The sequence below is a fragment of the Triticum urartu genome, chromosome 6, assembly GCF_003073215.2.
Source record: "Triticum urartu cultivar G1812 chromosome 6, Tu2.1, whole genome shotgun sequence".
Classification (NCBI taxonomy): Eukaryota; Viridiplantae; Streptophyta; class Magnoliopsida; order Poales; family Poaceae; genus Triticum; species Triticum urartu.
Window position 1 is genome coordinate 147,813,809 of NC_053027.1, and position 23,329 is coordinate 147,837,137.

The window sequence follows — 23,329 nt, forward strand, 5'->3', positions numbered from 1 at the left end:
CAATGCACATGATGACATGATATGAGATGCATGACAAAGACAAAACACACGGAGACAAAAACCCGACAACGAGGAAATAGAATAACTTAGTGCCGGAAACGGCAAGAGTTGGAATACAAATAAGGTAAATTACATCCGGGGTGTTACAATAGCATTGCATAATTCACATATATAATGTCTTGCAACAAGATGGCATTGCATAATTCACATATATGGTAATTAGACGCTAAACAGGTGGCATTCACGCAAAGCATGTCTAAACTAAGAAAATGACATAGTAATGCAAGATACCATACGCATGATATGAGCAACATAACCCTGCCAAGTTAAAGCATGCACCTCAGGGGGGGGGGAATAGGACCGGTCATCTGTCTCTAAATCCTCCTTTGAGGAGCTATCTGTAACTAGCAAGACATGTGCTTCATCAGATAGCATTGTCTGCTCTGAAGACCTTGTTTCCACTCCAGATTTTCCATGACCATGCCGAATGGCTGATGCACAGCAAGAGTGATTGAATGTACTAAAATTGTTGACAAATTTAACACGTAATAAAAAAAATGATGTCATGATATAATTCACATATAAGATGACTGGCTAACCAGGGTGGCATTACAAAATTCACATATATGATGCCTAGCTAAACAAGATGGCATTGCATGATTCACATATACGATAAAGAAACTAAACATATGGCATTGACACAAAGCATGTCTAAACTAAGCAGTTGACATCTTTGATGTATACAGTAAGCAATGCAAGGCACCATATGCATGATTTTACCAACATCAACATGCCAAGTTAGAGCGAAGACCTCATGGGGTAAATAGGAGTGGTCTTCTGCTTCTGAATCCCCCTCAGAATAGTTATCTTCCTCTTGATTACGATCCGAAATGGGCTGAGGGGGGCTTCCTTTACGCCCACCATGGAGCGACGTCTGCATGAAATTTTATTGCCATGCAAGGCTCATCTCTTTTGCTCTACATGTTCAGTTCCATTGTGTACAATAACTGACATGCATAGGAACAAAACATAGTGAGATTATGTAAGGAGTGCATGCACAAATCCAGAGTGATGGTAGCAAACTGTGGATAGACCCAAAACAAATGATAGCAAGCAGATAATAGCTTTAGTTAAAAAATATAGATAATGGCTCCTTTAATGTTTGTTTGCACCCAACATGAAACTCATAGTAGACACCCAAGATTAACCAGATAGTAGACATATAGTATTGATTGCTGCCCCAATATGTACCCCACAACCATTTTAAAACTCAAATTACAGCATAAGTCTGGACTTGTGTCGGAGTCTAATAGGTGAACACGATGATAAAGTAGCATGTCATCATATTTAGCAATGCATAACATAAGCAGACACGGAAGAGTGCGACCTCTCTTGCGGACCCGTGTAGTCCTCAAGGTCATCTGCTCAGTTGATGATGGTAATGAAGTTGTCGTGGCTGCCGGCGGTGGGGAAGAAGATCTAAGGCGGCGAAAGACAGTCTGGAGAGCGGATCCCTGCTGAGATGAACCCTTCCGTCGTTGGAGCAGCTGAGCTGGGGTGGAACACAGCACCGCAGGAGCAGGACAAACCACACAAGGTTTTATTTGACACATATATGTAACAGAAGTAATTGTGTAAGGGCTTGTTTGAATTTGAGGATTCTAACAATGCAGGGATAGGAAATAGACAGGAATAGGATAGGAATGCAGGTGCAAAACAGAGAATTTGAAAACACATGATTTCTGCCAATCTGGGTGTTTGGTTCACAAGAGTTGGAAGATCACAGGATGCAAAGAAGCATGCTGAGATTAAGTCAAACCACAAGAAGTGTACAACCTCTTTGGCGAAGCCATGTCGATCTCAGCGTGATTGGGTTGGCCGGTGAGGATGCTCCCGCTGACTTGGCTGTCGGAGGAGGGGAAGAAGATCTTAGGCGTCTGGAGATGGAGCCTGAGGTACTACTCCGCTGTGATGGAGGGTTTCATCGTTGGAGTAGCTCCCGTGAGTTGTACGACGCCGAGGCTGAAGTAGGACAAGAGAGACAACATTAACCTGAGTGGAATTCTAATAGCATCTCCAATAGATGTCGTAAAATACATAACCACAAAGTGCTAGATGTATACATCAGCCGCTCATCTCTGAACTTAACTGTCGAAGCTGAATTTAACTGTCGAAACTGAACTTAACTGTCGAAACTGAATTTTGCTGTCGAAACTAAATTTTACTGTCTAAACTGAACGCACTAGAGGTGAGGCTACACGTCAGTCGACTGACTTTTTCATCTCTGGTCAGTCGATTTTGCAGCCGTTGGATACGAAATCAAGGGCCTGCAGTTCATCTTCAACCTCCACCCCCCTGAGCCGCCAGCCACCACCGGCCAAACAGCCGCCCCCGTCACCCGCAGCCGGCGGTGCGCCGCCCCGCCCGCCCCAAAAACACTCCCCACCGCCGGTCCACCGCCGCCCCGGCCATCCCTGTAGGCCCCCTCCTGCCGAGCTTTTTCTCTGGCGATCCCCACGCCACCGCCCAGCCACCGCCAGCGACCACCGCCCCCACCCTAAACCCTAAGATAGATAGTGGGGTACCTCTCCGGCGAACCCCCCTCCCCGATGCGGCTAGTTCTTCCTTAACTCCGGCGAGCCCCCCCCCCCAACCCCTGAAAATCGACTAACCCAAAAGTCGATTCAGTCGACTGAAGTGTAGCTAAATCGGAGTAGCATCGCAGGCAAGAGCAAGAGTGAGAGCAGCAGCACGAGCAAGAGCATACCAGGCAGGGGACCGAGAGCAAGAGCAGAGCAGCTGTGCGAGCGAGAGCTAAAGCAGCAGCAACTCCTATTTATGTGGACGTCACCACCGAGGGAGCGACACCGTGGAGGAAGTGGCCGGCGACGCCGCCGTGGATGGAGCCGCGCCGTGTCGGCTCGAGACCGAGCACCGGCAACACCGTGAGATCGAATCAAGAAGAAAATGTGGCGGTTAGTGTACAACCTCTTTGGTGGCACCGATTAGGCCGCAGCTTCATCCGAGGGAACGGTGATGATGATGCTCATCCGGTGGTGCCAGTGAAGACGGCGGTGTGGGAATGGAGGTGGCGCGAAAGACAAGGGGAATGCCAGGGCAGCTCCTTGGAGGTGGAGGACGGGGTGGCTGAACCGGCGGGATGACCAGATCGACGACGGACCCTCATTCGGTATGGTGGATGAGGGACGTCGAGGTGTTGCTGTGGATGACGTCGTCGGGGAAGAGTCTCCGATTGGGTGGTGGACGGAGGAGGGTGTGGGGCTTTGCAGGTTTTGCCGGCCTCGGTGTACGAATGGGTGGGCGGATGGGATGGGAGTGGGGAACCATGGCTTAGGGACGCGCTTGTCCGAAATGTGGGATAAGTTATGAAAGTACCCCCCACCGATTTGAGGCGGTTCTTTCGGTTCGGGGGTATCACAGGCATTTCGCGTGTCAGGATTGAGATGGAGGGAGTTTTTGCGCGTGTTGTAATTTTGGAATAGCAAGGCGCGGGTTGAGATGGAGGGAGTTGCCGGAGCACAACGAGACAAAGATTTATCTTAAATATTTCGGGGTAACAAGGCGCGGGTTGAAGAGGTGGGAGTTTTGCAGCACAATAGACAGAGACGCTAGCTTGAAATTTCGGCATAACAAGGTGCGGCTTGAAATTTCGGGAGAACAAGCTTAACGTGTACCCAAAAGAAAAAAAACACAATTTAGACTAGTATGATATACTATGTACAATGTGTTTAACACGCACAACACACACAAAGACACCATTTAGACTAGTAAGGTACACATGCATTGCACGCATAAGATTTGGCAACCAAATTATGAATAAATACCACATGATAGCATGTAAGCTTTGAGTCATATATGCATGATGTAGATGTTCGTTTAATTATTATAGTTCATTTCATTCAAAATCATCTAGTTTTTATAAGAAAGCTAATCTATTTTAAGATTCATGGAATGGTGCGTTGTAAGGCATAAAGTAAAAAACAAATCATGTAGAAAAACATTTGGGCAATTCTGACACGGAAGATTCTAGAACAAAGAAGAAGTGCTTGTGTTTTGAAGTTTGTGCATTATGCTTAAGTTCAACCATAGAGTCTTCTAGATTGTACAGGTGGCAAAATCTGGTGGAATCTAGATGATATCCAACGGCCAGTAGTGCTCAAATTTGCCAGCTCTGCACCATCGGATTGGCCTCATCCAATGACCATCTTTCAAAGTTAATGTTATCCGCACACTATATAAAAAATATAAAATATAATATATATATAGGGGTATAGATATAGATATGTGATGAGAAAGTCACCCATCATCTCTAATTAGAATAGTGTGTCCATATACGGATGCAATGTGGCCAAACGATGTCTGCCATCGGTATCTCAAATTCAAACCAGTCTAACCTTGTTCAATGTGTATACATTACAACATGCTCGTTTCCAAACCACACCGCGCAGATCTCCGTTATATTCATGCATGCATGGGTTTCAAACATCATGATCTCTTATTCAAATATTTGAATTCAACTTTACATTGATTATGACCTCACCTAGTCTTTTACACCCACACATTGGTCTTCTCTTTAAATTGTACCACTAACTTTCTCTCGTGCATGCATGCACACACACTACCAGTCGGCATTATCCATCACACACATGCAATCTTTTTCTTCAGGTCGGTCTCCCATGAAGGCACACACACACATCCCCCTCTCCATCATATCGGGCATTCTTTATCTCTCAGGTGCATGCACAACGATCGATGTTCCTCTATGTGTGTGTGTGTATATAGCTAGGTCTTTCATAATTTTCCACATAAACCGATCAATCTATATATCTAGTGAGGTCTCACCCTCATTCCCACGTCCACATCGATCAATCTATACCTCTCTATATAGGATTACATATATAGCTAATACACCCACATTAATTATATATCCAACGCCCCTCTCATCATCCATGCCTTCCACTTCATCTCTCAGACGCGCGCATAATGGCGAAGACAGGGGGCAGCAAGGGCCCTGCCCCCCTAACATCACTATATATCAAGGCTAATATGAATGTGATCATTAGACAATTGCTAGTAAAAATGGTTTAAGTTGATGAATTGGCCCTCCTCGTAAAGGATTAGCAATGCTTGGCCCCCTAGCCCATGGGACATTTTTCATGGCTCCGCCACTGCGTGCAACGGCACACGTTCTCGCCCCCTCTCTCTAAATATCAATCTCGCAGTTGTGCACTCCTTCATAGTCTCCCTCCACTCGGCCCCTTGCACCATCTTCTAGCCCCCACCGGATTTTGCCACATGTACAATATAGCAGACTCCATGGTTGAACTTAAGCATAATGCACAAATCTCAAAACAAAAGTGGTTCTCCTTTGTTCTAGAATCTTTCGTATCATAACTGCCCAAACTTTTTTCTAGTTGAATTGCCATTATTTGTTTTTACTTTATACTTTACAACGCACAATTCCATGAATCATAAAATAGATTAAGGGCTTCTTTGGTTCAAAGGATTCTCGAAGGAATTTTGGAGGATTCTAATCCTTAGGAAATTTTTCCTATCTTGGTTGTTTGATTCGTAGGATTGTAAACCATAGGAATTTTTCCATATGATTCATTTGCACTAGATTTCACAGGAAACATCCCATCCACTCAAACCTCTTTGAAAGAATTCTATGTTTTTTCTATGCACAATCAAACACTCGTACCATCCTGTAGGATTCAAGATGACATTCCACTCTAATCCCATGTTCTTCCTATTCTCGCGTTTTGGAAATCCTACGAATCAAAGAGGCCCTAGGTTTTCTATAAAAACTAATTGATTTTGAATGAGATGAACTATAAGAATTAAACGAAGGTCTACATCAGGCATATATGACTCAGAGCTTACATGATACAGTGTGGTATTTATTCATAATTTGGTTGCGAAATCTGACGCGTGCAATGGACGTGTACCTTACTAGTACTTCGAGTACGTGCAAAACACAATGGCACGCTACACAGTGACTCTCTTACAGTTCATGAGGCCACGTGGCACATGTGGACGCGTTGTCACGACATCCTTGTGTCGATTGATCACAGTGACGTGCTGCTGGTTCCAGAAGAATGTACTCGTCCTCCCTGAGCTGCATTGGCGGTACATGCACGAAGTGAAGATGTACACACACGCCACGCACACACTCATTCCCTCGCACGCACACGCGGGTACACAGGCGGGCGCAATTTTGTACCAAGGTCCATCCCATGTGATAATTTGACGCGTGTAAAGTCCTTCACTTCATTGATGGTCAATTAATATAGCGCATGCAAATTGAGTGGACGTGAGGGCGGAAGAAAGACATTACTACTCCACTGCGTGCATGGGAGTAGTTAAATCATGGGTTGCTAGTAGTACTTTCATTGGTCTCCTTCATATTTTGTGCCAATTTTGGACAGTAACATAATATTTACGCATCTGAGCAGCGTAGTCTACTTGAAATTTATGTTCCACTAAACACACCGGGAGCCGTTTCGGGCCTCGAAACCAAAAACCATCAATTAATCTTTACCTTGTTCCCATCACATTCAAAAGTACTAGTGCTACAATTTAGTGCAAGCCTGCTCACACCTACCAGTACGTACCAAACCTGAACGTGTTCCCACTATGCAAGTTTTAGTACTAGTGCTAGTACTTAGGTTATAAAAAGGGGAACTACCTAACCAAAAATTACTCTACCTTCCTCCTCATAAGTCCTCCTTCTTCGTCCGTCCTTGCCATGGCCGGTGTGCAGAGCTCTAGGTCGAGAACTACTCGTAACAAGGGAGTGGCAACCAAGGCTGCAGAAAAAAAAGAGGAATCGCCGCCATGCAGAGACCTTGAAATATCTCTCACGGGAAGGCGATGGCTCCCAGGAGCGCCCTAGACGCGGAGGGGAACATGCGGCGCTGGAGTCGTTATCCCTTGATGGCATACCCGATCAGCACAATAAGCACCTCAATAAGAAGAAGGAGTTCATCCACGGCTTGGTGGAGCTGCTAAAGGAGAGCTCGACGACATGCCCGCTGAGCTCAATGAGCAGGGGGAGTTGGCCACCGGCTTGGTGATGCTCTTGAAGAAGAGCATTGCCTCGGAGAAGAAGGCGACCGGCGAAAGCTTGCAACTTCAGGAGGACAAGGCGAAGCTCTGCCACGAGCTCGACCTGCTGAAGGGGGAGAACGCCGGCTGGAAGAAGTTGCATGATAATAGTAGTTCCTCCATGAAGATGTTGCAAGCCCTCATCATGGAACAGAAGGAGGAGTTGGTGAAGCTCCGCATCGAGCACCCTGCTACTGTCAAGGTACGTAATGCGGCCGTGGAATAGATGATGAAGGCTCGTGTCGAGAAATCCCGCGTCATGGACACAATGATGTAGATGGCGGAGGAGACGCGCAAGGATATGGAGGTCGTGGAGGCGATGAAGAAGCAGTTACGACTCCGCGGCCATCAACCCTTCATGTAGTGAGAGCAACGTCCCAGACTTGTGTGTGCGTCTTCCTTCTTTTTTGGGGGTGATAATCCTCCTTCTTCTATTGCTCCTGTGTTTCTTATTTTGCTTCAGGTGTTTGGCCGCATGTGTCACCTTCTCTGCGAGGCATGAATAGAACAATGCTAAAAATGAGATGACTAGCAAATTAGATCATTCTTTATCACCAATAGAACAATGCCTCTTGCTAGTAATATATAATAAGAGTAGAGAGTAGAGGATATGGCACTGGGCTGCCGTGTTTCGTGCTCCTCCGTCGTACTCAAGTGGAAAACTTGAGTATACCGCACGGTTCTTTGCTCCTCCTCAGGTCGTCGGCACATTTATACGAGAAGTCAAATCACAAGGCCCCTCCTTCCAGCAGTAATGAGCTGTCAAATCACAAAGGCCCTCGCCTCTTGTGAAAAGGACCAAGCTAGACTGCTCCGTCCTCTAGCCTTTTAAAAATGTATACATTTGTACAGTAGTAGTATCGATGGATTGCGCCATGGAGCAAAACTAACAAGATGTAATTAAATAAAAAGGTGGTACATATAGAGAGCGCTCGTCGCCAAATTATGCATATACTATATGACACTACCCACTATGAAGGTACTAGTAACATAGACTAGTAACTAGTCTATGCTACTCTCCACTATGACCAGCCAAAGTCGAGGCATGGATACCAACGAGGGCATGGTTGTGTCTATACTTGGACAACTCACCCGACTGCATACGCACCAGGCAGACGAAGCTCGTGTCGTGTTGGTGTCGTGTGCGGCCCGCACATTAACCAAAACCTCACGCCTTCATTTTAGCCTCCGCGTTTTAAGCTTCTCAATCTCAAGGCCAAGGAGCAACATGAAACCTATGATAGAGCCAATAGGATGGTTGAGAACACTACAATTCGTAGCTACAGATGCGTGTGTGAGAGAGGACGAGTGTGTGCGTGCACCTCTTCTCAGAGTACAACTATATGTGTGTGGCATCGACCTAGGGAGCAGTGATGGTGCGTGCGAGAAGTACCGAGAGATAGGTGTAATGCGTCTGAAAAAAAGACTAGTCTATAGCTCGCCACAAGGCTATTCCTGTCGAACGCCAAGGGTAAGATATGTATCCGACGGTGCTAGTTTTTGCACGTACACATCAGTTGAAAAAGAACTAGTACCATGGCATATGCTACACCACGGCCAAGAAAACATGCCGACATTACGCCATCCGGGAATAGTGCCGCACTTCAAAACTAGAACCGTCAATAAATTTTGAGCGTGTCTCGTCACATTCCAAATTACTACTACTACTACCACGCTATATTTAATTGCAAACCTGTTCACACCGATCACAACCTAAATGGTTTCCCACTTAGGAGCGTATTAGTAGTACTCGGTTATAAATAGTACTATGCTAAGATGACTGCACATTCCTCCTCAACTCCTCATCCCCAAAAAACAATCAAGCCATAGCCAGCGTGAGTTCTGGGTCGAGAGATTTCCACCAGGGAGAGGTGAGCATGGAAGAGGAAGCACGAGAGATGTCCCGCCTTGCCGCGAAAGCAGCTGACATGCCCAGCCACGCAGCAGTAGCAACACAGAGGTGCCGTCGATGTAGCAGACTAGTCCGGCCACGCCGCGGAAGCAGCAGAAATGTCCCGCCGCACCGCAGAAGCATCAGGGAGGTCTCTTACAAGCGCATGCATGCGGTAGTCCATAGCCAGATGGATCAGATCTCCAGTCGGGCGAGGATGCAGGACGAGGCTACCGGCATCATCCGACAACTAGGGAAGGGCAATGCAAAGCTCCGGGGCGAGCGCGACCAGCTGAGTGCGAAGATCACCGGAAGGGCGAAGCAGGAGAAGGAGACCGCTGCCTTGTTGCAGAGGACGGGCGTCATCATCAAGAAACTTATGGACGAGAATGCCATGCTCTGCATCGAGCGCAGCAGGCTGGTGGAGGAATCCATGGATGCTGCCAAGAAGCTCATTAAGGACATGAAACTCATGAAAGAGATCATCGCCCGCCGCGAGAACTAGTCTCCACGACCTGCAACGCATAAAGAAAGTAGAGATCAGTGAGCCAGATCGTTGTATGTGTCTTCCTTCTTCTTTTTCCCTTGTGTATTTTGGGTGTAGCCGCATGTGCCTTTTTTAATTATCTTCCTAATTATGTAAGAAAATTATTATCCACTCTCGTCGTCCTTATATATATTCATCAGTCTTGCTATAAGTCGCAGTAGATGCTATATAGGTCCGTCGGATCTTACATCAAGATCCGTACAAAATTTTATTTTCAAATTTCCTTTTTTCTCTCTTAAATCTCAGTCGAGTGAGACATTGCCACACCATTAAACAGAGGCTTGGGCGCCAATAATGGAGACCTTGGGAGAGAGGTGGACGGCTGATAGAGGTCAAAGGGCTCGCACGCCTTCCGTACTCAAATAGCTACCCTGCACAGCGCCTCCTAGCTAATAAAAAAGGGGACGCGTGGCGGCACATAAAGGGTAAATAGAACGCCCACGGTTTCAATAATACTTGTGTTTCCGATTGTAACCTGACAACACTTGTTCCAAAATGACTTTGTTGATTGTTAATGTGTGCGCTTTCGCAAATCGGACAACAAAATTACCACAACATGTTGGTGCCATGTCATGACACCAAGCCAAGTTTCATGATTTTCATGCGTGTTTCGGATTTACAGGAATTAAAAAACCAAGTTTCTCAATGTTTCTAGCCGAGCCATGATGCCCAGATGTTTGAATTTCATTCCCATTTCTGGGATGGGACCTAGAAATTTACCCAAGGACACACATGTGATTTTTCAACCAGCTTTGGTGCACTGGAGCATGTGCTTGTATTTAAAATTTGAATTATGCACACAAAGGTGACATGTTCCCTCTCAGAAACACGAGCCTTCTTGAGAGAAGCTCCGGTTTGCAAGAAACATATACCAAAACTTGTTCCTATTCTGCAATATTTTTTCCACAACATGGTAGTACCATGACATGACACCATCCCAAGTTTCATGATTTTCAGGCGTGTTTTGGATTTACAAGAATTTTAAAACCAAGCTTCTCAATGTTCTCGGTAGAACCACGATGCCCAGATGTTTGAATTTCATTCCCATTTCTTGCATGTGACCTAGAAATTCACCCGAGGACACACATGTCATTTTTCAATCAACTTTGGTGCATGGGAGCATGTGCTTGTAGTTCAAATTTGAATTATGCACATTAAATGACTAGAAACTCAATTAATGTACAAAAAAGGCCAAACGAACCCAGAATAAGTCAAAAATTTAACAGGGCACTCATATAGTTCTATGTTGCCTCTGTAAAGAAAATCTGGGGGGAGGCAGCATATATTGTTTCGCACACAAAGGTATAAAGAAATAAAGAAATTAGCATACCTATTGAATTCTTGGGTTCTTACTATTTATGCCACTAGTTGTGTATCACTACTCAGTTTTCCCATTAGAAGTTACAACTACTCAAAAAATGCCATCGATCATGAGATGCCTGCTCAGAAATGCAATTAGATATCTAAAAAATGCCATCGTTAAGTTAGATGTTTCCTCAGAAACGCCATTAGACATTGTTATTTTCACGTCAGACCCATTAACCATGTTACATGACAAAAATAAGCCGATTCTCACAATGATAAGTTAATGGTCTCCAGCACAACACACCCCTCAAATAAAACTAAGCACCCTGGAATTCTTTGACAAAACTAAGCACCCTGAAATTCTTTGATAACTAAACTGCTAGCTATATGATGTTGGCCATATATATTGTACATATATAATGTGAAGAAACGAGTGGTAGTACTATACCAACTAAAAGATGAAATGTATGAAATATAACAAGAAGAAACATAACATAGTTCTGCTGGGGGCTCAGCACAACACACCCCTCAAATAAAACTAAGCACATCTGAAATTAAACTAAGCAACTAATCCGGTAGACACTGCATTAGAACCACCATGAGCAACGATACTGCCACCTTACTCGGACTCCTCAACCACATCCTTGACTTCGTCCTTGTCCCTCTTCCTCTTGGCCGATACTTCTTTGCTTGAATCGCACACTTGGCTCTTGCTCTTCATCCAACCCTTGTAGATATTGAAACAAAGGTAGCCATCCATTGCAGCGTACTGGATGTGGTTTATATCTAGTACATTCCACTCCCATGCATGATGAAACTAGAACGAATGTTTCTTCAGTGTACCGTACGAAGGATGAACCATGGCTCCTGCCAGGGTCAGCATTGAAGGCTGATCACGGGAGGGCACCAGCCCTTTCTTCTGGAGGTCGAAGGGGTCGCCTCCAACGAGGCCTATCCGACCCAGGATTTCCTTGTCGTTCCTAAAGTCTACAGTAACAAATTTGACTCGACCGTCCTTGAAGAAATTCTTAAAATCCTGGCACTCAATGTCGGCTTGGCATATGTGGTAGACCAAGCATAAGTCATGCACGCAAACCTGGATCATGGCGGGCTTCTTCTTCTCTACGTCCTTTAGATTCTTCTCGCTTCCCAGGACTGTGGTGTACTCAACATCTAGCCCAGCGACCCACTCATCATTTGAGTTTTCGAACATGCGTTTGAAGCGAGCAAGGCATTCTTTGACATTTGCTGAAGAATGGGTGTAGATGACGTAGAACTCATCACCGGTGATGGTTCTAACCTTGTACTCACCGCCGATCATGGAGATTTGGGATGCCATGGATTTGGGAGGAGGGTTAGGATTAGTGGAACTGCCATAATGTGAAAGGACGGGATGACTAGGAGTGGTTTATCGATTGTAAAAATGTCGAGTGGGGGGGGGCGTGAAAATGGCAGGGTAGTGGCTTGCCTGGTGGATAAATGGATTCATGCACAGTACTATGGGGGCCCAATTAGATGTCATGTCTACTCGACACCCAATTAAATGGCTTTCGATGTCATCTCAAGCGTCGGGAAAATTACAGGTGATACGAAGCTTTCCATTCTCCCATGATACGGGATTCCGAAAGCCCTTGGATCTGAGATCGAACGGTTTCATGGCATGATTCTAGACCTATGGGTGAATATCCTATCCTGGAGGGTTATTCTGCAAATTTTTAGCAACTTAGCATGCGACCGTTCGATCTCAGATCCAAGGGCTGCCAGCAGCCCGTATCATGGTCGCGCCTACCATGATCGTCGCCTCGCTCGCGTGGTCGCGCCCTTGGAGATTTAACACGGTGCGGTAGGCTATATGATGTTGGCATGTCATACATAGTCATCACTTAGTCACTCATACAACATGGTTAGCTGTAATGTTGGTTATAAGAGTATTTTTTGTTTACTTCTCTCTATCTCTTTCTTTGTAGTATTTATTGCATTTGCCAAGGAGTGACCTCTTCCAATGAAATGGTGCTTAGATGAGGTTTTATGGGCATTAAATGGCTTAGAAACTCAAGTCCCCAATGCATAGGTGCTTAGTTTTTTGTTGCTAAGTTTGCTTCATCTAGGTACATGCGCTTATCACCGTTTCTTCCTCTGGTCACCAAACTAGTCTCTCTCTTCTTAATTAACTTGCCACATCGGACTTTATGCCTATGTGGCAGGCTTAGCACCTGTAGGATCAAGTACAATAGTGGGCTATAAGCCCGCTTTACATGGCATTTTTGCATATCTGGGGGAAAGAGGCAAGGAAAAAGTGGAGGAGTGGGCTCTCAAGCAAGAGCCAGCCTCTACATGATGGAGCATTGGGAGAGGCACATGTATGGAGGTGGTCAGGAATCGGGAGACTCAAGCCAGTCGTAGCGCCGCAGTTAAAATGATAATGGCAAGTCAAATCATGTAACATCCCAAATTTCCAATTTGGAATGTTATACATAGGTAATTCATGCATATCATATTTTATTGCATTTCATGTTGCGATCCAGGAAATTCTAAGCAACTCAAGGACCCACAGAGAGAGTTGGGGATTTCACCATTTGCATATTTGAATTTTGTCAAATATCGAAACAAGGATCATTTTGGTTTTAATAATTTCTCTCCGAAAATATTTCATATTAAAAATATATGAGACGAGATAATATGACTTCTCCAAAATAAATGAAATATTACAGGAAAAATACTAAAATCAAATAATGAGTTTTATTTGGATTTTATCGCTATTTTATTTGAATTAGGAAAAATACGCGTTTTCAAAATTTCATTAGAGGCCCAAATAAATGTTCACTTGGTCCGGAATTTTTTTAGAGGCCGTGAAAATTTATTTTGGGATTTTTGGAGTCCGTTTAGTATTTCTTTCATTAGTTTTTGTGCTTCAGGATTTTAAAAAAAGTAACCGACTTATCGAGCCGTGTCTGGCTAGGACACTTGGCCCGGCCGGCTTTAAAAGCCGAGGCCCGCGACCCCGACAGCCCAAGCCGCGCTGCGCCCCGCCGAACCCTAGCGCCGCCCGTCGCCCGCCGCCGCCAGCGCCACGCGCCGCCGTCCCACCGTCCCGCCGGAGCCGCGCCGCCACCGCTGACCTCGCCGGAGGTAGCCGCCGCCGTTGCCGCCGGTCGTCGGATTTCTCAAAAAAACCGTTCGTTTTTTTTCTAGATCTCGTTTTTTATAAAGATCAATTCGTCCGGTTTTCCGTCGGTTTATTTATTTAGCGGACGTTCGTCCGTATGTTCGTTTAACAAACGCTGTTCGTCCGTTAGCCGCAGACAGTGAACGTTCGTTCGTTAGCCTGTTCATCAGTTTTCCGTTTTCCAGGGTTTTTTTCCGCGATTATTTTCGATCGCGATTTCTGCCCTGATCTTCGTTTTAGTTTATCTTTTCACTCGTTTATCCAAATCAGGTGAAACAAGCGCCTAGGTCTTCGTCTCGAAGCCCTCTTTCTGTTTAACCGACTTGAACAGGATTTTGACACACTAAGATTTGACTTTAGTCCAGATTAGTAATCAGACCTTGTTTCTTTCGCAGTTTGAGTTTCGTTGCTCCGTTTGATTTGATTCTTTTTGCAAACCGGAGTTCTTCAGTTGAACTTTCTGGTTAGATCTTCTTATTTGAGTTTTACCCGTGCATCTTTGCTTGATTGCTTATGTATGCTATTTCTTGTTTGCGATAGAACACCCGGAGTGCGAAGCGTGCTACTATGAGTCACTAGGTTTTGCAGATCTTCAGCAAGGCAAGTAACACATTGATCATACTCTTTCATACCTAGTTTTGATGCATTAGTTACAATCCTCAAACACTACATGATTAGGATGTGATTAACATGTGGGTATTGGGAAGTAGTTGATGAGGTAGAACCTATTACATGTTTCATTATCAAACCCTTGGGAGTTACTTCTACGTTATGCTTATAACGCTATGCTATGCTAGTAGACGTGGATTGGGTTTGAGTGTATCCATGACATATGTGAATTTGTTAATTAATGGTTCAATTCTAAGGTGGCAACTTTAATACACATCTGGGTGGATTGTTGGTTTTGGGCACCTGGGGTTATACTAGTGTTGTCCTAGGAGATCCCGGGGTTATACCGTGTGATCCACGTATGGTCCGCCACCTAGGCTCAAAGGGATCATAAGATTATTCATGCTAGAAACTTCCGTGTGCAGCCACAAGCTATTATGGGCTCTAGCATAGTCGAGTAAGTTGCATGACCTCTTCCAGTGGTAGGTTAGCAGATGTAGGGGATGTAGGTTGGTACGGTCTACCCGGGGTTAGAGTTAATGCTTCTGAAAAACTGTGTCTCGGTCATCCGTTTCTCAAACACCATGTAGTGCGAGAAATGCAACGGAGGAGATTGAGTCTTGTGGGGAAAAGTGCACAAACCTCTACAGAGTGTACAAACTAATCATGGTTAGTCGTGTCCTCAGTTATGGACAACTTGAGTATCTGGTTCTTGGATTATCAGATGGATATCATCACTCTAAATAAAGTATATTCCTTTGTTGTAGGCAAAAATTGCTTTTCGCAAAAACATTATAACCATAGAGCCTGCACCAGCCAAATATATATGTAGTGATAGCTTTTATCTGTTCATTGCTCTACTGTGTTATATTGCCAGCATATTCCATGTGCTGACCCGTTTTCGGGCTGCAACATATCATGTTGCAGACTTTTCAGATGAGGAATAAGCTGCCGTAGGTCGTTTGTCATGCACTCAGCTATGCCGTTCGAGTTGATGGACTCACTTTATCTTCCAAGCCTTCTGCTATTATCATTTTTAGATGGCCTTAAGCCATATTTATTGTAATAAGTTGTGACGCCCCGAGACCGTTGCGCTAGGTGTCTTCCAGTTATTTGTCGTTGTTACCTTGTCTTTTGCTTGCGTGTCGCATCTTGCCATGTCATCATGTGCATTGCATCATCATGTTTTCAAAACTTGCATCCGTCCAGGTTCTCCCCGTTCCTTCTCTTGTCCGTTCCGAGCCCAGACACACTCGCACGCGCCCGCGACATATCCATAATAGTATTTTATAAGTGACCGGGAAATGTTCTCGGAATGGGATGAGAGTTGGCGTGCGATCTTGTTATGTTGTCAGTAGACCGCCTTCCAAGTTTCATCGCATTCGGAGTTCGTTTGACGCCCCAACGGATAACTATAGCGGCATTATAGTCGGTCAAAACGTCGGACGTTTTTGGTCTCCGGAAACAGTCGCCGGGCCTCTCTCTCTCTTCTCTTCTCTCAGCCCAACCCGCTCTCCATAGCCCACTTCCACTCACCTGTAGCCCACCTACTCCCCCTCCGCTCCGGACCGTCCGATAGCGATCGAACGGCTCCGAAACGGAGCAAAAACCCCAACCCTAGACCCCTGCCTATAGAAGGAAGGACCCCTTCCATTTTTGGCAGCCGACAGCCCCTTCCCTTGATTTCAGCGCGCCGCTGCCACTTGTCACCTACGGCAGCCACCTCACCCTTGTTTTCCGGCGCCAGCCACCACCATCTCGCCACATGGCGCACCGCCGTTGGTTGAGACGTCCCCAACCACCTCCCATGGCCAATCCGGGCAGGCCACGCGTCCCCCCTGCCTCTCCGCACCGCCGTGGCCCGCCCAGGCCCGGAGCAAGCCCACGGAGCCCATTGGGGCCCGCCCCCGAGCCCGCACGCCACTGCCTCCGTTCTAGAGCGGGAGAGTCTCGATCTCCTCCCCTTCACGCCCTGCCATCCGCCGCCGGTGACCAAGGCCGCCGGAGCACGCCCGTCGTCGACCTCCTCCACCTCTGCCAGGTTGCCGCCTCCCCGTCGCCCTCTCCTTCTCCTTCTTTCCGACCTCACAGCTCTCTCTCCCTTCCCCTGCAGAGCTGCCATGGGCGAGCTCCACTTCGTCGGTTTTCCGCATCCTCGAGCGCCACCGGCCACCTCTGTCACCGGATCTGGGATCCCCATCGCCGGATCCGTTCAATCCCGTCGGTCCCATGTCTCCTTGCCGTCATGCGCCATGCCTCCGTCGTCCTGCATCACGCCGCCGCCGTTGACCCTGTCTCCTATGTCGCGTGTTGCGTGCGAGGACGACGAGTAGGAGCTGTGGCCCATCCAGCAAGGCCCATTCGGCCCGAGGCCCAGCAGCGCCCCACCAGCCTCCCCACCGACCAGGCCCATGGCCTAATGTGAGAAGCCACTATTTTTCCCCCGCCCTGTGCGCCGCATATTATCCTGCGCTCACCCAGTTTTGGCCCAGTGTAGTTTTTTCCATGCCTGCATTTTTGTCTTTTATTCCAGAGACTAACAGTTTTGCAGAATAGTCCCTAGAGTTCATGCATATTATAACTCTCAAACCGTGCATCAGATAGAAATGAATTATATATGAAAAGTGCTTAGAATTTTGTGTAGGTTAATAATATGCCACTTTCATGCATGTTAAAAATGTTTAAACTGTTGTTTGCATTTATTTTCTCCTATGCCATGCTAAAATGATTTATTTCATAACTCAATAACCGTAGGTCCAAACTTAATAAACTTTATATGTAAATGGGGTATAAAATGCCTAGTTTAACGTGGTGCACTCTTCTTGCATGTTTAACAACTCTAAAATTGTGTTTTGGTCAGAATAGTACCATATTCATAATATGCACATTGGGATTTTCCGGAATTGTTGTTTGTTGTTCCGGCCTCATTTAAACTTGTTGAGATAGGTAGATTTCATATGCTTCACCCCTTGCCATGCTAACCAACATTTAATTTTGTTGAGTGCTTAAACGGGAGAGAACTAAATAATTGTTGTGGTGTTCCGTCAATATGCAACTCGTTGCATATTGAGCTCCACTTAACTTGTAGTTTTGCTTGTGCACTTTGCCATGCCATGCCTCATTAAACCAGGCATGCATCATACTTGGTTGTGCATCATGCCATGCTTATGTGATGGTTGTTTACTATGTTGCTTGCTTATTTCTGGGTTGCTTCTCTCGTTAACTTCGGTTTCGTTCCGGATTTGTGAGGATCCGTTCGACTACGTCCGCTTGTCTTCTTCATGGACCCATTCTTCTTCCTTGCGGAATCTTAGGCAAAATGACCATACCCTCGAAATCACTTCTATATTTGCTTGCTAGTTGCTCGCTGTATTGCTATGCCGCGATACCTACCACTTGCTATATCATGCCTCCCATATTGCCATGTCAAGCCTCTAACCCACCTTTCCTAGCAAACCGTTGTTTGGCTATGTTACCGCTTTGCTCAGCCCCTCTTATAGCGTTGCTAGTTGCAGGTGAAGATTAAGTTTGTTCCATGTATGGAACATGGATATGTTGGGATATCACAATATCTCTTATTTAATTAATGCATCTATATACTTGGTAAAGGGTGGAAGGCTTGGCCTTATGCCTGGTGTTTTGTTCCACTCTTGCCGCCACAGTTTCCGTCATACCGGTGTTATGTTCCTTGATTTTCCGTTCCTTACACGGTTGGGTGTTATGGGAACCCCTTGACAGTTCGCTTTGAATAAAACTCCTCCAGCAAGGCCCAACCTTGGTTTTACCATTTGCCTCACCACCACCTACTTTTCCTTTGGGAGTCGCGCTCCCGAGGGTCATGTTATTTTAACCCCCCCGGGCCAGTGCTTGTCTATGTGTTGGTCCAAACCAGAGCACCGTGCGAGACCGTCCCTTGGTAACTTGGGTTATGTTGGTACATGTATGCTTAGCTTATCTGGTGTTGCCCTGAGAACGAGATATGTGCAGCTCCTATCGGGATGTCGGCGCATCGGGCAGTCTTGCTGGTCTTGTTTTACCATTGTCGAAATGTCTTGTAACCGGGATTCCGAGTCTGATCGGGTCTTCCTGGGAGAAGGAATATCCTTCGTTGACCGTGAGAGCTTGTGATGGGCTAAGTTGGGACACCCCTACAGGGTTTGAACTTTAGAAAGCCGTGCTCGCGGTTATGGGCAGATGGGAATTTGTTAATGTCCGGTTGTAGAGAACTTGACACTTAACTTAATTAAAATGCATCAACCGCGTGTATAGCCGTGATGGTCTTGTTTCGGTGGAGTCCAGGAAGTGAACACGGTTCTTGTGTTATGCTTGAATGTAAGTAGTTTCAGGATCACTTCTTGATCACTTCTAGTTCACAACCGTTGCGTTGCTTCTCTTCTCGCTCTTATTTGCGTATGTTAGCCACCATATATGCCAGTGCTTGCTGCAGCTCCACCTCACTACCTTTTCCTACCCATAAGCTTAAATAGTCTTGATCTCACGGGTGTGAGATTGCTGAGTCCTCGTGGCTCACAGATACTTCAAAACAGTTGCAGGTGCCGATGATACCAGTGCAGATGACGCAACCCAGCTCCAGTGGGAGCTTGATGAAGATCTTGTTCGTTGTCTTGTTTCGTTTCATGTTGATCAGTAGTGGAGCCCAGTCGGGTCGATCGGGGATCTAGCATTTGGGGCTGTCTTCTTTTACTTTGGTTCCGTAGGCGGACCTTGATTGTATTCTGGATGATGTATGTTTAACTTGTATTTGTGTGAAGTGGCAATTGTAAGCCAACTATTTATCCCTTTCTTATTTAGTACATGGGATGTGTGAAGATTACCCCTCTTGCGACAAACCTACCATGCAGCTATGCCTCTAAGTCGTGCCCCGACACGTGGGAGATATAGCCGCATTGTGGGTGTTAAATAAGTTCTCTTTTGAGACATTCTGTGGAATAAGTGTGTGATTGCTACTCTGTTATAAATCCTTTGAGTACTGTGTGTGTCAGCATTACCGATCCAGGGATGACACTGAACATAGAGACTTGACCGTCTGAGGTCAGGTCGCTACAAGATGGTATCAGAGCACACGCTGAATGTAGGACACAACCACTAAGATGAGCCATAGGACACTCTTCTCTACTCATTTCTGATTCCTCTCTATTTTCTACTCTTTAGGATAGCGGACTTAAGGAACAAGTTTACACAGCCGGATGAAGACACCCCGTTTAGACGACATTTGAAGGAAGTCACTAGGTACCTGAACATCGGAATACCAAGCTTCACCGGGTCCTGCACCGCCACTTTACCGGAAGAGGAGCGTTGGTTGATTCAAGTTCAAATCCCAGGAAGGACGTTCACACTAGTCACTAAACCCATAGAGTTTTCCTTTGATGCACCAACCTGGAGTCTAGGCAAGAGCATGACATCCCACATCGCCATAGGACACATCGACATAGTTTACCACAAGGAGCTTAATGACACTATCTACCAGATATGTGGGCACAGAGATGAGCATTGCGAGATGATCAGCACCAGGAAGGACAGGTCCATTGCAGCATTCATCCAGGAGTTAAACCATCATATTCATTGCCAGGAGAACCAGATGTGTGCAAGCATGATAGATTTGAAGAAGGCGATGACCAAGATCACAGAGCTAGAAGAGGAGCTTAACTCTACATGCGATGGATATGAAGAGGAAATGATGATACTTGTGGAGAGGAATGACGACATGACAAGGAAGGTAGGAGTTTTCATGGGAGACCCCATGCCAGGAGGAGAAGACGACGAACCCAAGGAAATTCGTTCTGAAGACTACATCATCATTGATGATACCGACTCCGACCCCGACGATAGTGATGATGATTATGAAGACGAAGCTGGAGCAGATATCATGGAGTCTTCCACCGATCAAAATTTCTAGTAGACCACCATATGATCAGTAGTGTTTCCCCATGTATATAGAATAGTCCGAGCACTATAACGATAGTTAGATCGATTGTATGCCCTTTCTTGATAGATTGAGTGATATGATATGATTGTGTTTGTCTCATGTGCATATGGGTAGTGCTTTCTCCTTAGACCTCATTCTATTCTAATCTCTCCCCTCTAAAACCCATCAGATGCCTCCGAGACATGACCCCAGTTTTGCTTTCCCACCGGAGCTCACCCAGTTGATCCAGCAGCAGAATGCCTTGATGCAATTGTTAGTTTAGAATCAGGGCAACAACAACAACAACAACTACAACAACAACAATAACAACCCACCGGCACCACCTCCAGTTGACAACTTAGCCCGCTTTCTGAGGTTACAGCCGCCGGTGTTTTCCAGTAGCACCGAGCCCATAGTTGTGGATGATTGGCTACGTAGGATTGGAAGGGAGCTAACCACTGCTGGTTGGACATATGTTGAGAGGGTGCGTTTTGCAGCACACCAATTGGATGGACCCGCAGCCGCATGGTAGGAGACTTACACAGCCACTTTTCCCATAGCCAATTTTACTTGGGAGCAGTTTCAGCAAGCTTTCCGCATAGCCCATGTCTCAACTGGAGCTATGAGCATGAAGAAGCATGAGTTTCGCAACTTGCGCAAGGGTAATCATACTGTGGCCCAATATGTAGATGAGTTTAGCAAGCTATCTCGTTATGCCCCTGATGATGTGTCCACAGATGCCGCGAAGCAAGAGAAGTTTATGGAAGGGATTAATGATGAGATGAGCATGCAGTTGATGGTGGCAACATTTAACAACTACCAGGAGCTGGTAGACAAGGCTCTTATGATTGAAGGGAAGCAGCAGTAGGTTGAGAGCCCCAAGAGGAAGTATGGACAAGGAAAGTACAATTCTGGAGCTCAGCAGAAGCCTCATTTCACCCCGAACTCGGGAGGATTGACCCATAATCATGGAGGCCACACTCATAATGGAGGTAGTTCGCATAACCATAGCGGCCCCAAGAATGGAAATGGGAATGGAGCAGGCAGTAACTAGAACCACTCTAACCTAGCCACACCCGCCAAGAAGGATCAAAGTCACCTTACCTGTTTCAAGTGCAGGAAGACTGGGTACTATGCCAATGATTGTTCAGAATTGAAGAACGAAAATGGCAATGGAAGCGCTCGGAAGAAGCCCAACCCTTTCAACAGGGGACAAGTGAACCACGTGAACGTGGAGGAGGTTGAAGAGCAGCCAGATGCGATTATCGGTAAGTTTTTGGTTAAGTCATTTACCACTCTCGTTCTTTTTGATACTGGTGCATCACATTCATAGATTTCAAGGGGATTTGTGGACAAGTTTAAGTTACCCACCTTAGCCCTTAGGACACCCTTGCTAGTGAGCTCACCAGGTGCAGATTATATGGCCAGCCGATGGTGCGATCGGATACCCTTAACCATTGGTAGCCATGTTTTCCCCTCAGACCTAGTAATTGTGGAGTCACAAGGATTGCATGTGTTACTAGGAATGGATTGGTTATCAAAGTATGGAGGAAACATTGACTGTGCTAGCAGATCAATTCTACTCACCACCCTGGAGAGTAAAAGGATGAACTATGTATCTAGGCATGCGCCTAGGAGGACTCAAGTAAATTCTCTCTCAGGAGTTGTTCAGGAGGAAGTGCCGGTAGTGAAGGATTACCCTGATGTATTTCCAGAGGAGTTACCAGGCATGCCGCCAGATCGAGATATTGAGTTTTTGATAGAGTTAATGCCAGGCACCAGACTAATATCGAAGAGACCGTACCGGATGCCCGCAAATGATCTGGAAGAGATCAAGAAGCAGATTAAGGAGTTGTTGGAGAAAGGTTACATCCGACGAAGTTCATCACCATGGGGAGCACCAGTGCTCTTGGTTGAGAAGAAGGATGGATCATTGAGAATGGTTGTTGATTATCGTGCGTTGAATGAAGTGACTATCAAGAACATGTACCCACTACCGATGATCAATGATTTGTTTGACCAGCTACAAGGAGCTAAAGTGTTTTCGAAGATCGATTTGCGATCAGGATATCACCATCTGAAGATTTGAGAAAAGGATATACCAAAGACAGCGTTCACCACAAGGTACGGGTTATATGAGTATACGATTATGTCATTTGGACTGACTAACGCCCCTTCCTATTTATGAGTATGATGAACAAGGTGTTCATGGAGTCCTTGGATAAGTTTGTCGTGGTGTTCATTGATGATATGTTGGTATACTCGAAGAATGAAGAGGAACACAAGGAGCATTTACGTTTAGTTCTTGAGAAGCTCAGGGAACATCAATTATATGCCAAGTTCAACAAATGTGAGTTTTGGTTGAAGGAAGTTGGATTTCTTGGACATGTTATATCAGGAGAAGGTATAGCAGTGGATCCTACCAAGGTTCAGTCAGTCACCGAGTGGTTGGCACCCACCTCAGTTGGAGAGATCCGCAGTTTTCTTGGACTCGACTATCGGAGATTTATCGAGAATTTCTCCAAGATTGCGAATCCTATGACGACATTGCTAAAGAAGGACACCAAGTTCCATTGTACTGAAGAATGTGAAGCAAGTTTCCAGGAGTTGAAGAAACGTTTGACTACAACCCCAATGCCGATTCTGCCGCATATATGCAAGGATTTCCAAGTGTATTGGGACGCCTCTCGCTTAGGACTTGGAGGACTACTTATGCAAGATGGAAGGGTTGTTTCATATGCCTCATGTCAACTTTGA